The sequence below is a fragment of the Vanessa atalanta genome, chromosome 6 (assembly GCF_905147765.1).
Source record: "Vanessa atalanta chromosome 6, ilVanAtal1.2, whole genome shotgun sequence".
Classification (NCBI taxonomy): Eukaryota; Metazoa; Arthropoda; class Insecta; order Lepidoptera; family Nymphalidae; genus Vanessa; species Vanessa atalanta.
The window spans coordinates 3,794,716-3,812,748 of record NC_061876.1 but is presented as its reverse complement, the minus strand read 5'-3'; the positions used below and the strand labels follow the sequence as shown (position 1 = coordinate 3,812,748).

The 18,033-nt window shown below is 30.7% G+C and overlaps 1 protein-coding gene across 1 annotated transcript in view; it reads right to left on the bottom strand.

The window, feature by feature from the left end:
* Positions 1-18,033, bottom strand: part of LOC125065036 (slit homolog 1 protein) — a 117,724-nt gene that overhangs the window by 64,783 nt on the left and 34,908 nt on the right. The window contains exon 2 of the mRNA XM_047672472.1: positions 3,297-3,341. The gene's annotated coding sequence lies outside the window, so the exon portion shown is untranslated. The remainder of the gene's footprint in view (positions 1-3,296; positions 3,342-18,033) is intronic.

The window sequence follows — 18,033 nt, the reverse complement described above, 5'->3', positions numbered from 1 at the left end:
TATTAGTAATAGTTAAGTATTAAGATCCAAAAGACCAGATCAGATCCATCGATGGCTGGCATAACGGTCTGCCAGTAATACATATAAATATATATAAATAGTATGTAACTCTGGCGGACCGGCTGACTGACAGCAAAAGTATACCAACACTCTCGTCTAAAAATTGATTGTCTCGATCGATGACGGCGCCACAGTCTTGCCGTCATTTATAATTTTAACAATAATGTCTAAATACAAACATTGTTTACGGATTTAGACTTATTTAAGTTTCCACGTTATGTACCTTAATGTAAATAATCTTTGTTGGATGAAATATAAATTCAAATTGATTTATTATATAAAACTAAATTGAACACTTACGTATTGTTGATAAAATTAAATACGGATCGAAAATAAGAATTCTAAGAAGATCTAGTGAAAGAAATACAGCTTTTACATAATTCATTATTATAAAGAAATAGTTAGGCACCGATTGTTTAGTTCCAATGAAATATTAACGTTCTTCCCGGGTGTAGTGTTTGGTATACCACGAAGGTTTTACATTATTTGTATTTATAATTAATGTCTTTCTCATGTCCACCTTTGTAAGTCCGATTGCATGTATCCGATGTCCTTCTGACTGATTTCGCCAACGGCAAATTGAATTTCCATTAAGGCAGACCAGATTTTCTATCCCGAATATATTATTATTGATCTTGACATCTGCAAATTGCCAACTAGTCAATAGACCAAGAAGTGGCATTTCTCAAATGTATTTTAAGTCAATCACATTACGATTAGAAAAGATTTTTGTCTAGCATTATGACGTATGTACTGTTACTTTGTAGTAAAAGTTAAATTAGTTCCCTAGCCACTCCTAGTCACTAGTTTAAAACAACGAAAGCCATTACCTGGGTAATCTAGAATTCTAACGATACCTTAATTAAGTTTAATGTCTTAAGACAAACATTGTTTACGTATTTAGGCTCGGTTAAGTTGAAACACGTTATAATTTCGTATTTGATATTCACTGAACTTCGTATCATAATCATAAAGCAAATTCAGTCTCACGAAAATATAAACGTTATCATGATAAATGTATTTATAGTATAACGAATTCACGATATATTTTTTTTTAATTGTCATAGCAACAATTTGTACTAGCCCAAATTGGATAAGGTTTATATAATTAAAAAAAGGCTGAATTACATATGCAATAATGTTCGGCTGAATCTATCGGTTCGTAATTTAAAACATTGTTTATTTTAACGTACGTTTTGAAGCAAACCAGACTTTAATACACGAATAATAACTGATATAAGTCAGCCAGGAACGATAACATTTGTTAATAATAAAATATATCCTTCAGAACTATCTGAAGAGTATGTTTTAATCATGTTGTTAAAGACTTACTTGAAAAAAGATTTTTGTCTCCACAATTTTTTTTTTTTTTTTGTATTTTTTGATATAAATTTTTTACTTCTCTTTATGTTTTAGGACATCCATATATTCATACTTATTGTATATAGTGTGTACTTAGATTATATTCATTTAATTTTATATGTGTTTATCATATGTTTTTTGTTGATATATAATATGTGTATTTTTACGTTTATTTATTAGTTCTAGTTAAAGATTAATGTTATTTTATTTATTATTATAGCACCACCCATCTCATATTCTGCGAGCTATCACCTACACCGTTGGTTACCTGGAAGAGATCGCTATGTGGCGATAAGGGATAAGGAAAATTGTACGCTTCTTTTATATAGGCTGTATCCATGTTTTGTTTATTTATTTTCTCTTTGTGATGTACAATAAAATTATAAAGTCAAGTAAAGTATGTTTTATTTTTACTGGCAATTTATCTTTATATAAATTATTTTCAAAATAGTATTCATATACGCATGTGCATTATTACTGTAGATTTAAGAAAAAAAAGTTTGTGTTCCAAAACCATTTATCTGATTGTGATTATACTAGCGTTGTCCTGCGTATGCATGAAAATTTTCCAGACCCAAAATAAAAAAGTGTGACTATCAAGGTGCCTGAGTATTGACGTAAAATAACGTGTCCTGACGTCATTTGACGTTCGAAGTCACAGTTAGCCAAACCCTAAACCAAGCGCGAAGATGTTTACATTCAACAATATTTTTTCTTCGTATAGTTTTCATATAAACATATTATATACAGTGTTTTGTTTTAATATAAATATATTTTGTAGTCCCTGAAACGACATCAGAACATGTTACTTACTCGAATCAAAATCAGGAAAACAAATGAGTGTCAAAGTTAGGTTCTTGAGTTTCAATCTTTGTACAATTCAATCTTCAATATGTTGACATAAATCGCAACTATATGAAAGTAATATTTATATCATAGAAAGTAATAATATAAACAAATATATAATAAAGCGACTTTCAATCGACTTATATTAGTCAGCCAGTCACTTTTGCTTTCTAATCTAGGAATTATAAAATTGCGTTAACTTTTATTAGTCTTAAAATAAATGTTTATATATCAGATTCATATTTAAAGTGAAAGATGTGTGCATGTACAATTTTAAGTTTTCTCCTTTGCACATATTTCGTTTTTGTTTCGTTTTTCTTTCAATTTTGGTGTCGTAGCAAGCAATAATAATTAATAGTTTGCTTTTTATTTGCTTTTCGATGATTTTACATAATCTATGGATGTATATAATTGTATAGGTATGTAAGAAAGATCAATGTAAAAACCGCTAGCAAACCTGATAAATAAAATAAAAATGTAAAAACTTAAAAAATAATGTTGATAATTATATTTTTAAATTATAATACCAACCTAACCTAACCTAAAAAAACGTTTAAAAACAATGCCCATTATCACGTGACTGAGAACTCCAATCAGCAAGCTTTACGTCATTGTGTTAGATATAACTCAAGCGGGACAAGCTGACAAGCTGGCTGTCGTAGTGTTTGTGGTGGAATTTTGTCTTGAGCTAAATTTCATTCGATGTGAAAATATAGTATAAACGAAATAATTTGTACACGTAAGGATTTTCAAATTAAATTAAGATACTTAAAATATTTATGATATTAAGTTTTATTTAACTTAAAGATGGAATATACCTACGGCAAAAAAATATTGAATGAAATAAACGGTTCGATGGTTTTTTATGTTTTTTTTTTTTATTGAAGATGCAACTATCATCGACATTTACATGAATTTCTATAAAATATCAACGCGATTTTGTTACAAATAATTTTTTTTTTTCATTTTACATTTCTATCTACATTATGAGTATTAAAAATAATTATTATTATTGTAAATTTTCTTACCTTAAACTGTTTTAAATTCCAATAATGAACACGAACTCTTCACTTCTGTAAACAATAAAAAAAAATTAAGATACGATGTCTTTAGTACATAATAATAATATAATATAATCAATGCATTTTATAGTAATTGTGATTTGCACAATCAAATAAAAATATACTTTATTCAAGTAGGCTTTTACAAGCACTTTAGAATCGTCATTTAACAAACTATTTTAAGTAAAGCTTCCACCGGTTCGAAAAGTAGATTCTACCGAGAACAACCGGCAAAGAAACTCTTTTCCAACATCTAAAAATACAGCCATGTTAAATACAATTATATATGTATGTTATGTCTCCTGCCTGGAAGTCAACAAGCATTAACTCCACGCATTTTTATCATCTATATAATCTTGTGTCGAACAATATGCCTTCTTTACCAATGTATTTTTTACAAATGATTTGAATTTATGAAACGGCAAAGTTTTAAATGTCTGCAGAATTTAATTATAGAAACGGATACAAAGTACAAACATAAACTTGTTACTCATGTTACCCGACTACACAGGGTTAGTAATTATTTTATGGAGCAATAATTACGCTTTTACAACAAGATCCCAAAAAACGTTCAAAATTTTTCTATTGTAAGATTCTAGAAACCACTTAAAAACATTTTTATGAATCGATGATTGCATCCCTTAGGAATGAAATGATAGCCTCCAGGCCGTAACAGATATAAATCAAATTAATCATTGTTAAAATAAAATTTCTGGCAAAAAAACCCGCTGAGTATCTTTCATTAGTTCTTGTCAAGTCTGAGGTGTTTATTTCTAAGCCGGTGATAGAATTTTAACAATCAACAAGAAACTGTAGTACTTCTATGTTGAATAAAGATATTTGAATTTGAAACCAATGAAGACGAATATTTCTACGAATGAATATAATAATAGTGTATTAAAAACAAACATCTACGATCCAAAAAGAACCAATCTCATAGTTCTAGTTGACAATTATTGCCAGTAATCGGTAATTGTACTCGTGAATTAATACTTCTTTCGATTTTACATTAATTGAATTTAGTATATCAGTAACTGAAAGTATAGTACATATATATGCTTGTAATTTAATATTTGCTTAACTTTATAAAAACGAGTGTTTACATGAATACATTTCTGATAAATGCTACTTTTTGATGAGTTCTGATAATTCCTATTAAAATAACAATTTCATAACTTTGTATGTGTTTGCATTTGGTCGCATTCACACCTAATCTGTGGAACTAATTTGCATACAGATTTCGAATACTAATGATGAGAGAAATTACTATTCCCATGGTTTATGCTAATTTTATTTATATTCATTCAATATAGTGACAATATTTAAAGAAGTAAGTCTACAACAATAGGAAACGAATCTATTTATAAAATTACTACGATAAAAAATAAATATTTTTTACTTCTTAAAGTATATAGAACAATTTCTTTACCTAGTTTGAATAGACTACTTTAACTTAAGAGAAAATACTTATGAAACAAAACACTTTTATACCATTTAGAAAATAATAAAAAGAAATGAAAACAAAAGAACGGAGCTTAAGGCTTATACATTTTATTCGGTGCAACGAAGTGAAAATTCTTGTAAAACTTATGAATACATTAGACCCTAAAAGGACCCAGATAATGTGACACTTTAAGTTAAATTGTTTCTCGGAATATATTTTGATTTGATTATTTTCGTATATCGAGAAGGAGGAAGAGGTTTTGAAGCTCGTAACATAATGGTGTTGTTTTTGGGGGTTATTTGATACATGATGATTGATGTGGCAGATATCATCCGACACATGCAGGTTTCCTCACGATGTTTTCTTCATCGATCGTATATTAACACTACAAAAGTGGAGCGCAGTTATACATAACGCTACAATAATACTTAGACACGTGTTAATTTACTTTAATCACTATATCTAAATTAATTACAGGTTTTGCGAGCGAGACTTGAGTCTGGCTAACGCCGGTCTTCTCAGTAACAACGGACTTTCCAAATAAGAGCCGAGATTACCTAGTGGTTAGAACAGGTACATCATAACCTATGATTGCGTTTTGAAACACAGATAAGCACCACTGAATTTTCATGTGCTTAATTTGTGTTTATAATTCATCTCGTTCTCGGCGGTGAAGGAAAACATCGCGAGAACATCGCTGCATGTCTCTAATTTCAACGAAATTGTGCCACATGTGAGTCCACCAACGAACATTGGAGCAGCGTGGTGGAAAATGCTCCTAACCTTCTCCTCAAATGGAGAGGAGGCCTTAGCCCTGCAGTGGGAAATTTACAGGCTGTAAATGTCACATGTCATGTCATTATTTCCAAATTACCACAGGAGAAATAAAAAAAATTACGTATATTTTCTTTTAAATTATAAATAAATAATACAACAAAACGAGGGTAGAAATATCTATGTCAATATATAAAATTCTGTATTCATATACGTAAACACATTGTTAATTGACGGACGGACCGCGACCGTAAAATATCTTATTAAATATTAACCGATGTCTACCCACTTTTTACTCGTCCCAAATTTAGACAGCAAGCAATTTCGCCGCTCACACATGAATTTATAATGCACCCAGACTCGATGCCACAAGAGTTCTCGTGGGAACGACAAACAACAGGCTGTTTTTGTTACGGCAATTAATTCAAGAAAAGAATACTTTATACAAAATTACAAATACAATGATTTAATAATATCAAATATTAAAACCTTTTTTAATATATTTGTACCGACCAAATTAAGTATTAATTGTAATACAATAATAAATTACTCAAACATTCCTTAAAAAAGTTAATTTAATTATATTTTCAAAATCAAATTAATTTAATTAAACGTGCTAGTGTTTGTCCGCCCAGTACACAGGCCATACATAAAGTAATTTATCCTTATTCAGCTCTGTATCAAGGAAGGGTCGTTAAAGCGGCCCCGGCTAAATTCACACCCTAGTAAATACCGTACAGGCATCTGATTTCATCCCATGCTCATCAATTTACGTGAAGGTAATCTACCAACAAAGACGAAAATATTTAACTAAAGTAGAGAAGCCATTCTGCAAATAATGGATACCTTATTTTATACACTTTCGAAAAGATAAACGGTTAAATTAATAACACAAAATTATTTTTAACTAATAAAATATTTGTTGTATTTTTTTAATAATTTAAAGTCAGGTAAATCAGAGTTAATTTACATAAAAATAGGATTTTGAAAATGGAACTTTAAATATTTTAAATAATACTCGTTAAAAATAAAAAAGGTGCACTGTACACCTGATAGAATTGTAACCTTTTTGTGGCTGACAGTTTTCATTTAAACTTTGCACTAAACCACCAAAGAAGTTTAAATTACAAAAAGATATAAAATAAAATTATTTTCATTTAAACGCATAACACATTTTTCATATATAAATAAAATACACCAGCAGCATTTTTACATACCCCTTCATATCGTATGAATATCTTTACGTAACAAAACATGATGTGGGTAAGCGCGGTTAGTTAAGCTTGGGATGTGTTGAAGTTCAGCTCATACCGCAAGGAAATTAATTTTCATAATTAATGAACAATCTTCTGCTAGTGCAGAAAAGTAATCCCGTCTCGTTCTTTATTTATAGAACTAAAGGAATTTACAAAGATATTGTATGTATTTAAAGAAGTTTAACACTCTCTACGTTTATTCAGACAAGGGAATGACTTTGTTGAAAATTCTTATAGTCCAAACAAAAATAAAAATAAAATTCTTATAGTATTCTATCAATGAAGTACCAAGAATTTATAGATATAAAATGCAATACTCCGATTGGTTTATTATAAATGTACTGTTATATATATATATTACACATATTAACAAGTTTCATTCAAATTTGAAGCCTCTACAAGTTACATTTATATTATATATATATATATATATATATAAACTTTTGTTTCATATGTACTGTAAAGGTACAATTCGAAAAGATTCTGTAAAGTCTGGTGCAAGCCCTATTACACCACTAAGTTTAATTTTAGCACATTAGGGAAGACAAATTTATAAAACATATTATATATGTTTTTGGAATTAGGTAAACTTGTCCCAATAACAACGACGACTGTGGTCGAGTAGTGTGTACACTCATTTTCATGAGTACGGCACTCCGAGGTCCCGGAAGAAAAAGTTCAATAGTTTGCTATGTTGTCCTATTATTATGTTATTCCTTTTTACCTATAGCCCAAGGGATCATGATAGATCCTATGACTTTTTACATCTATAGGCGCCCCGTAAACCAATGCGCTATTGACGATTTTTATTGGTGTTACAGAGATAATATATATGTAGGTAATACTGATTAAATCCATAATTAAGATGAGTTTTTTTTATTCAGTTATGTTAAATATATATATGGGTAATATTTATGATATAAAGTAAGAAATTTCAATAATAAAATATACGAATACTTTATTCAGAACTTTGGTTTATGTAATGCGGTATTAGCATAACTTTTTACCGGACCCAAGTTACCTAACAGACCAAAGATACCTAAAAGCTTAGACGAAACATGATCGTCATATATAATCATAGGAAAAAAACAGACGTGAATTTTAGTATTAAGCTTGTACACAAAAAAAAAAAACAATCTTTATTGTTTTTAGGTCGTATGAGTTTCGTATATATTGTATTGTTTTCTAGTAAACTGGTAGTAGAATCAACGCACAATTAATTTAACAGTACTAAAGGATAATTTTAGATAAAATAAAAATAAAAACTTCGCGTGTCAACTCATTTAATTTTGGTATGTACAACAAATGAAGAACATCTTTAATTTATATATTGACTATATATTATAAAGAGTTTACTTTTACTATTTACGAGTAAGTGTAATACTTCTATATTTTGTAAGCAAACTTTGATTTTTATTTGTTATATTTTCAAATGTATTACAGGTATCTAATATAGCCAATATAGTTCGGTGGATAGAACTCATATAACGACGACCTCCATGGTCGGGTAGTGTGTACACCGGTTTTCATGGGTAACGCTACTATGAGGTCCCGGGTTCAATTCCCGGCCGAGTCAACGTAGAAAAAGTTCATTAATTTTCTATGTTGTCTTGGGTCTGGGCGTATGTGGTACCGTCGTTACTTCTGATTTTCCATAACACAAGAGCTTTAGCTACTTACATTGGTATCAGAGTAATGTATGTGATGTTGTCCAATATTTATATATTTATATTTATTTATTTATATCTTAACCAAAGTAAGCGAGTTGAAAATTTTAATGCGTTCAATTTCTGCTTTTAATATATCAAACCATGAAACTTGCGTGTTGCGGAGAAACTGTAGCACATGTAAATCCCCCACCATGGAGCAGCGATGGAATTATCGCGTAATCTTTAACTGAAAAGGACTTTGTTCAACAAAAGGTTATTTTAGTTTCTTTTATATTACAATTTAAACTTACTTCGAAGTGACAAACATCTTATGCTTCGTTTTTCTTTCCAGTATTTTCCAGTTATTTATCAACTAAATTATACTTATTTACTTGACAAGATTTATTACTGTCTCGCTCCACAGAACTTGTTAAATATTGAATTCAAAATGAAACATTTAAACGTAAATATTATTGCAGTATTTGTGACTACATTCAGATCAAACAACCTTCTCTTTGCGATGTTCAGGTCAACATACTATAGACATGGGCGATATCTACAAGATTGTACAAATATTTGTTCCGAACGGTAATGGAAAGTTTATCGTGGATTAAGTGTTGTTATTATATGTTCCAACTTCACTTAGGTTACTTATCGGAAAAAGCTCGACAAAACATTACCGATTGTGTCAGCTTCATGATGATGTTCTACAGTAATATTTTAGAAATATGTCGAGGATCTCTCGATGAATAACGATTGTGACACTTGAACGTCTGATTACAAAAATTTACAGCTCAATTGTGAAAATAATATGTATTTGTACCTAGTTAAGATATGATCCCTTTAAATGTTTGGTACTCATTGCTATCTTTCAACTTTTTGTAGCGCGACTTTTAACACTAAAATTTAATTTACCGGTCATAGAACTTCATGCAGCTCTATCTATAGAGTACCCATTCATCAATTAACCTATCACCAAACGCCAATAGTTTATCCATGAACATGTCATATCATGTTTTTACATGGTATATTATATAGGATGCTTGATAGTTAAAATATCGCTACGAGACTCCCGTAGATGAGACGATCGGGTATTGAAATAATTTTATATAATAATATATACGGATATAAATAAAAACGTTTCATTAAACAATAGTAAATTTTTTTTTAAATTATATTGCAATAAAATAATCTCGAACGTTTAGAACGGCGGCGTAGAGGTGGAACTAAGACATAGGACACCGCCATGCCGCTAAGTATCACGACGCGCGAGTCGGTTTTGCCGCAAGCCATTTGAACCCATTAGATATTTCTATCCAAAAACAGATTTTCGTTATATATTATGTATTCATGTAATGTAATTTATTCCATCGTGTATGTCATATACACGATGGAATAAATTAATAACTTTTGAGATTAAATAAATCACCTATAAAAAGAAATAAATTTGTTAGTAAAAAATCTCATATGAATTAAAACAATAACAAAAAATAAGTTTAATTAATGTTATGAGTCATGAAAGAGACAAATAGAAAGAGAAAGAGAGAAAAGTCGTCTGGAGGGATCTTTTTCCTTACGTGACGATTTCTACCAGTTCACTTTATTTTAAGCCTCATAAAAAACCTCGTTCCAAAAATTATATAACTTTTTCGTAAACTATAATTAGGCGCATAACATTGGCGCTGTTAAAAATATTAACCATCCCTTACTTCGCCAATGCGTCACCAACCTTGGGAACTAAGATGTTATGTCCCTTGTGTCTGTAGTTACACTGGCTCACTCGCCCTTTAAACCGAAATACAACAGTATCAAGTAATGCTGCTTGGCGGCAGAATATGTGATGAGTGAGAACCCAGACGGGTTAGCCAAAGTCCTACCACCAAGAAAATTTCTTCTTAAATACTAATAATAATAATCCTTAATTAACTATTCAAAATACTATTAAAACTTAGTCGTTAATCGTAAAAGAGGATATCAAAAAATATATATAGGTCCATAGAAGATTAAGGATTTAAATTTGCATATAGATATACAGAATAAGGATATCACTTAAAAGCTTTTTAAGTATACAAAGTACATAATATTTACAACAAAGGTCCAAGATAAACACTCTGCTCAAATTTCTAAAACAACTTCCCAATATTCAAGTGTATATTTAGGCTTTTCTTTCACACTGTATTCTTATATACATATATACATATAAATGTAATAGAAAATTCTGTGACGAGTCTGACATCGTAATCAATTTACCTCCCCCCACCGATAAGATGCGTGAATCAATACAGATATTCCTACTTGATACAGATATAAAGAGCTGAAAGATCTAGAGATTAAAACACGTGAGTTTTATGCTTAGAGGGGAACGAAAAACATCGTGAGGAAACATGACAGTTGCAATTCAGTTAACGGTTGTTGATGTTGAACGCCAAACAGTAATAAGTAAGTAAGTAAGTATCGTTGTGTTCGGAACTAAAGAGTGCTTAAGCTAGTGTCATTACAAGTAAAAGATATATAACATCTTTGTTCCCACGGTTTGATAAAAAATCTTACAACTTCATTGTCTTTGAGCAGATATAATCACTTGTTATTGTGTGCCCATTTGCTCGTCCGTCTACGAAAAGTTATAAAAAATAGGTTAAAAATCTCAACAAACTTATACTAGTTGAACCTATGGCTTTACCGGCGCGAAATTTATAAAACAAAAACTTCCAACCCCCATTTGACCCGCTTAAGGGTGGAGTTTCCTAAAATTCTTAGATTGTCTACATTCTATAACCTACCTGCCAAATATCGAGTTTCACTTTCTGAGATTTCGTAATTAATCAGTGCGTGGTATTTCGCTTTTACATATAGAAGATAAGGAAGGTCAAGTGGTAATACGTGCTAGTAATAATCTAATTAATTAATAAGACTCGGGATAATTAAAAGTAAGAATCAGAACGAACACATTGATTAAATCATACAAAGTTACACGATGCTCGTCAACGCATTACAAAGCTGAGACAGGCTATTTTCTTCTTATTAAAATTATGTTACTACTGGCTAACCGTCCCGGCCTCGCAAGGATAGAACAAGGGTCGACAAAAAACATTTACATAGCATGACAAACACACAGACTTCTTCCTCTTCAGACACAGATCTGTATAACAAAGTTTCATCACCATCAGTTAAACGGTAGGAACGCATAAGGGACATAAATATAAAACATTCATTGTCGTTTATAAAATGATAATTATATATTAGTGGTATAAGTATTATATATATTAATAACCTTATATAATGCTTTATTTGTAGTAGAAGGAGAACATCGTGAGGTACAGGTACATACAGGTTGTATGTGTCTAATTTCAACGAAAGACTGCAACGTGCCTGGATAGGCTGGATAGCCAACCACCCAGAAACAAGCTGATTCAAATCAAATCAAATCAAAATATACTTTATTCAAGTAGGCTTTTACAAGCACTTTTGAATCGTCATTTAACAAACTATTTTAAGTGAAGCTACCACCGGTTCGGAATGTAGACTCTACCGAGATGAACCGGCAAGAAACTCAGTAGTTACTCTTTTTCAACATCTAAACATACAGTTATATTAGTTAAATATCATTATATATGTATGTAATAAATCCTGCCTGGAACTCGACAAACATTAACTCCACGCTTTTTTATCATCTATAATCTAATCTAATGTTTTTTTTTTAACAAATTATTCGAATTTATGAAACGGCAGAGTTAAAAATGTATGCGGTATTTTATTATAGAACCGGATACCTTGCCCCAAGAAGGGTTTATTGACTTCACGAAGTGGAAAACTTGGCGTTATAAGCTTTGGATTGGTTGGATTGGTCCAGCGTGGTGAAATTACGTCTGAACCTTCTTCTTCAAAGGGAGACGAGGCCTTAGCTCAACTATGGGACATGTACAGGCTGTTACTTTATATACTAATACTACTAGCATATTATTTAATAGACCCATATTAATAACAAAGAACAGTAATAACTTAGTAATATCCATATTCATACAAAATACATACTTGTATAATAATTTTAGGATTAAATAAATAAATAAATAAAAGAATAAATTTTAGGATTTGAAATAACATCGATATTATTTTTATTCAAACTGGTCATATTATATTTGCATCGATAGACGTTCCATTGTTTTTTTGCCATTGAAAGTTAAAAGTATGCCAATCGACTGAACAATTTGAAAACGACTTCGCTCACAACTGATGATCTCTGGACCGTTTGAACAATGTTTGCTTAAGCGATTGCTATCCGATAACAATATAAGCGAACAAAGTCGTACGAAGTAGAGTAAATTGTTCGCTCCCGTTGATCAAGTTATCTCTTGTTTCAACCGACATCACGATAAACAATCCACAAGATTAGACAGGGCGACAGCGCAAAGCTTTTACCACGGCCGACCGTCCGCAACTAACGACAAAGCTTCATTTGAAATGGAAATTTTTCATTTTCTACACTCCATGGTATAAATCACAAGGCAAGTAAGCGTTTAAAACTATTTTAATGTGATAAATATAGCGTCTTTCGTGATATTTGATCGGTAACCTAACCTTTGAAAATAAATTATGAATAGAATAGTATTTATTAACATAAGAATTATTAACACTAAGTAGTTAAATATATACAAATAAACATTAAAAATAGGTACTGTATAAATAATGAACGCGTAGAATGATGGTAAGAATGTTAGTAACATTTAAAGTGGAGTCGCAAAAAGTAATTAAACAATAACAGACATCTGAAACATCGCCCACGTATAATTCAAAAAGGTCGAAAACCAGAGTGGTTTGAATTAGGGTGGGTTTACCACACCACATCATTATTCAATATTATAGCGATTTCTTGCCGTGACTTCTACTCGATATATTTTTTTATAATATGGCTTTTTACTTGGAAACGACACAATGGGAACAAATTACTCTGCTATGCTTGAGTAGGATGTAGAATGCCCTAGGGGGTATTGTTAGGTGTGATCGAGATAAGCCCGTTATGTTTAGATTGACATAGCACTTAATGTATTTCAAGTAATCATTACGCTAATATTCGTGTTCCTTTTTATATATTATATTATAAAAAATGGTAAAATTAGAACCCGCAACCACTGCTGCTGCTCAAAGTACTTACATAAATTAAGTCCCTTGAACAACACATTGGTTTCGAGTTACAAGATTATAGATCTTGTGGAGAAAGTATTGACCTAATTCCAGCACGATTTTCCTATTCTGGTTGGTGAATACTGCTTAAAAATAATCTCTATTAAGAGATAAACGAAGAATTACATCGAATATAATCAGATTAGTTATCAAAGTTGCCGCATGAAAAAGCGAAAGAAACGATGAAATCTACAGAAACAAGGCGGCGAAGAGGACGAGCAACTACAAGACCCAATTACAGGAGCGCATTCCCTTCTTCGACGTAACGACACTTACTCCTCGTTATCGTTACGCTTTGTGATCTCGTATTACCCAAGAAAAAAACTTAATTTGAATTTGAAATACTATTTCAAAACTACCAAAGATAAACACTTTTATTACATGTTGCTATTCGTTTGGTAGCGCAAAACGAAAGGACAAGCATATCAAGAGAGTTTTGGTTTATTATATAATAAATAATTTAAAAAATAATTCCTCGGGCGATTCTTCTCAGATCAAAATAGTTTCTTTTCCGGATCGATGATAGCTTTTTTGGTTTTTGTTTTGATATATGACTCGCCGTAAATTATGCCGAAATCTTTTTTATTTTACGAATAACGTCGACGACAAATATGGGAGAAATCTCAAAATTGCATTGGCAGAATATACAATAAAAGTAAAATAACCAAATGTATAACTTTACAAGACATACAACAACAACAACTAAGCATGCGTATAATAAATTAACTGAAAACTGAGTCAAACATATCAAAATGACATATTTGCTGTATAGCTACAATATACAAACAAAATAATAGTTCAGTCGAGGTATTCTGTAAGAGCGTGAAATGTTGGAATGTGAAATGAGTCATTAGTAGTAATATAAGATACACGAATCACCGTATATCAACATTTCATCGATGAAATACGAAGTGATTCTTAAAGAATAATAAGCACTACTTAATTTAAATTATTCAGTTAAAGTTGTAACAATAAGGCAGAACCCAACTGCAAATCAAAGAAAAAAGAAATAATGAATTAGAAACTCGGAAGTCCTCCTTACACTGTCTTCCATAACAAAAACTGCAAGCAATCAAAGAAAGTTTTGCAATCGTGTTTGTAAATCTCTCACTAGCAAAGCACGACCTAAGCGAACCGCCTCGCTCTGCATAAAGTTATCGAACAAACTTACTCATTGTTTCCAACATTTTCCATACGTATTTAATAGTTTTCAATGTCCCATTTAAACAAGACACAAAATGTCTCCATTAGTTATTTTGTATCGCAAACTCGTTGTTAACAGTTATGTAAGTTCCAAAGTATATTTTAAAGCATATTACAAAGTCGTACGTGTCAACTCTTTTGACTTTTATAAATTAAAACAGGGGACTTCGTTCTTTTGATTATAGTCACGCAAGTATTACAATAATGTCTAGTAAATTTTCTTATCTGTGCCAACAAAACTGGTTAACCCCTGCTTTACCTGCCACTATTAAAATATTTTGATAAATATACTTTTTATTTTCAATGATAAGAAAAAAGCACATTTAAAACTTTGAACATAAAACTTAATCGTTAAAAATTATAGCATGAATTCAATGCATAATTATTTTAAATTAAAACATAAACTACATAAATGGCCCGTAAACTGTATAAATAATCGCACTTATTAAAACAACAGTTAAATAAAGAGGGCTCGTAACTTTATTCAAAAGTCTCTTTATGTATATTCGTAATCAGTAAAATAAATTTAAGCATCGAGTGGATTAAGCCTGATATCAATTCGAGCAGTAGCACTAACCTTTAACACGGCCGTCTCGTGCGGAGGTCAAAGCTCAACTGTCAAGTGCTTTTGTCGAAGAAACTCCGACTACCCAACAAGCGTTCAAGCAATATTTCTCATGAATAGCGACACGAAACTCACCGTTCATGGAAGAGCGCGGTCTATTCACTGAATTACGACACCATTTTATTAGCTGCCAATTCGTCTTCTATTTGAATAATATGATAGAAGTCTTTTCATGTTCTTTGAGATATACCGGACCTGATTTTTTTCTTAATATCTTTGTAAAGACTGTTCTACAGTAAATTGAAAAACGCGTACTTATAACGATTTCTGAATCGTTTATTTATTAGTTTATATATTAGTATCTCATAATTTCATGTTTAAGCTTTCTTGAATCATTATTGAACCATAATGATTTTTAAGGAGAGAGATAATGTAACTGAAATCGTTGAAGCGAAAGGAGTGAATTAGAATTATGACAATATTTTTGGGACTTTACGGCCACAATGGTAAATTAAAAAAAAAGGCATATAATATTTAATAATTTTTATTCGCCAATTTACCAATCAACTGATACGTTATAATTTTAATATTACTAATATGTATTATCAGTAATTATGAAAATTTTCTCACTCGTATACAAAATGTGCTACAAATTAAATACAAAATCTTATACATTAATAGCGTAAGCTGACTTTCGTCCCAGTGATTATGGGATAGTTGCACACAAAAAAAAAAATAATAGTCTCATTTGAAGAGCTGCAGCCGTAGGTGTGCAGAAAAATAAAGAGGATTCTTGATTAAAATTTATTAAATTGTTATGATTTAACAAAGAATTAATTTTAGAAAAAAGTTACTGGCCACGTTGAGAGCGGCGCTATGGCTGTATAAAAAAAAAAACAAATGTAAATCGTGCGAACAGACGTCAGTATACAATAAAATTAAAAGAAAAACCTGTCATAGGGTTAGAAATTTGTATTTTTACAATTCTGTTATATTCTGTTGAATAAACGAGAAGTTTCGCGTGCGACCCACAAGTTTTGTTTATCCTTACAAACATGTTTAAAAATAAACTGCTACGAAAATGGTCGACCTATAAATCCGGCTGTTCCGTAGATATTTTTAAAGCTACAAAGGTTTAGATGTCATTTGATGCCCTAACAATTTCCCTCTCTATACACTCACAGCCCAAAAAGTCGGGTCACAGATAACATCACGTAACTTCAGTCGAGCATTTACCGAAGTGTGTAAGCTGAGTAGTATACTATTTAATATAAACTGGTATTTTTAATATTGTCCTTACTTACCATTTTATTTTACTGTTATATGTCACTTGATATTATATATGTCATTTTATTATATAACTGTAAACACTTTATAAAGTTCGATAAGTTATGATAATAGAAAAACTGAATATTAACAAATAGAATTGGAATCAAATTTGAAACAGATTTTTTTTATAACTAAATATTGTTGTACAGTTCAGTGACATTTGGCACACGGATAGTTTGACACATGAATATTCATGACGTGGCATTCACTGATTGGTCGAAATATCAAAAGTTAAGATATTGATCAACTGACATAACGACTAGTCTGTCATATTCCCTACATAAGTGTCTGAAATATTTATTAGGCTATTTGGACCGTATTATGCAGAAATTATCCAACGCACAGTAATAAAAAAAAAAAATTAAATCGAAAACTATTTTATAGTGAATTTTGTATATTTATTTTTACAATAACCTAGCTGCATAACGCTATGTATATTATTTTAAAGATATTTCATGGCATTTTTTATTATTTTTGCTTTTATATCTTAATAAATTTTATTAGTGTTTCTGTTGGTTGGAATATTTTTCCACTGAAAATTATTATCTTTTGGAACCAATTCAGAAACTCTACATATATTAAGATTAAACGAGTAGACAAACGCAAAGTTAACATACACAATATACATAATAGTTTGTCATCATTTTTGGGGGTTTTCGTTGATTTGAAGTCGAAGAAAAATTAGAACGAATGGTAGAAGATTATTGTAGGCTTTTAGATCCAATTTATAACTAAGGTATAAATTAAAATAAGACTTAATTAATAAGCTAAAGCTTTCTTACTGCAGTCTAAAATTTACATAAATATATAAAACATTTAAACGTCTTCCAAATCAGCTGAAATAATGGTTTTTCGGATATTTCGTGGAATTGGTGGAAAGGAACGTACTTTATAAGTGATCTCGCCGTCAGCGCCATTCTGATTATATCGTTACGACCTCTGGTATGCGAGGAGCAACTTTATTATCAACCAAATAATACAACGGGCGAAGATAATTTCATTTCGAATTTCCATTTGTATGGTAATATTAATCAGGGGATGAACTGATGGCTGTCGATGCACGTGTTTCATTATTTCAAAAGTTTTTCATAATTATTTTTCACATCACTTAGTCTAACAATATTTTAATGAACGACCTGATTAGTATTAAGGGTTCTGCATAATACGCAATATGAGTATGGAGGCGTACATTCGATTACAGTCGCTAAAAATCCATTATCGGTAAATATATCAATTTCCAATATCATATAAGATTTTCTGACATTTAAAAAGGTCAACCGTAGTAAAATTATTCACAAGAAAAATT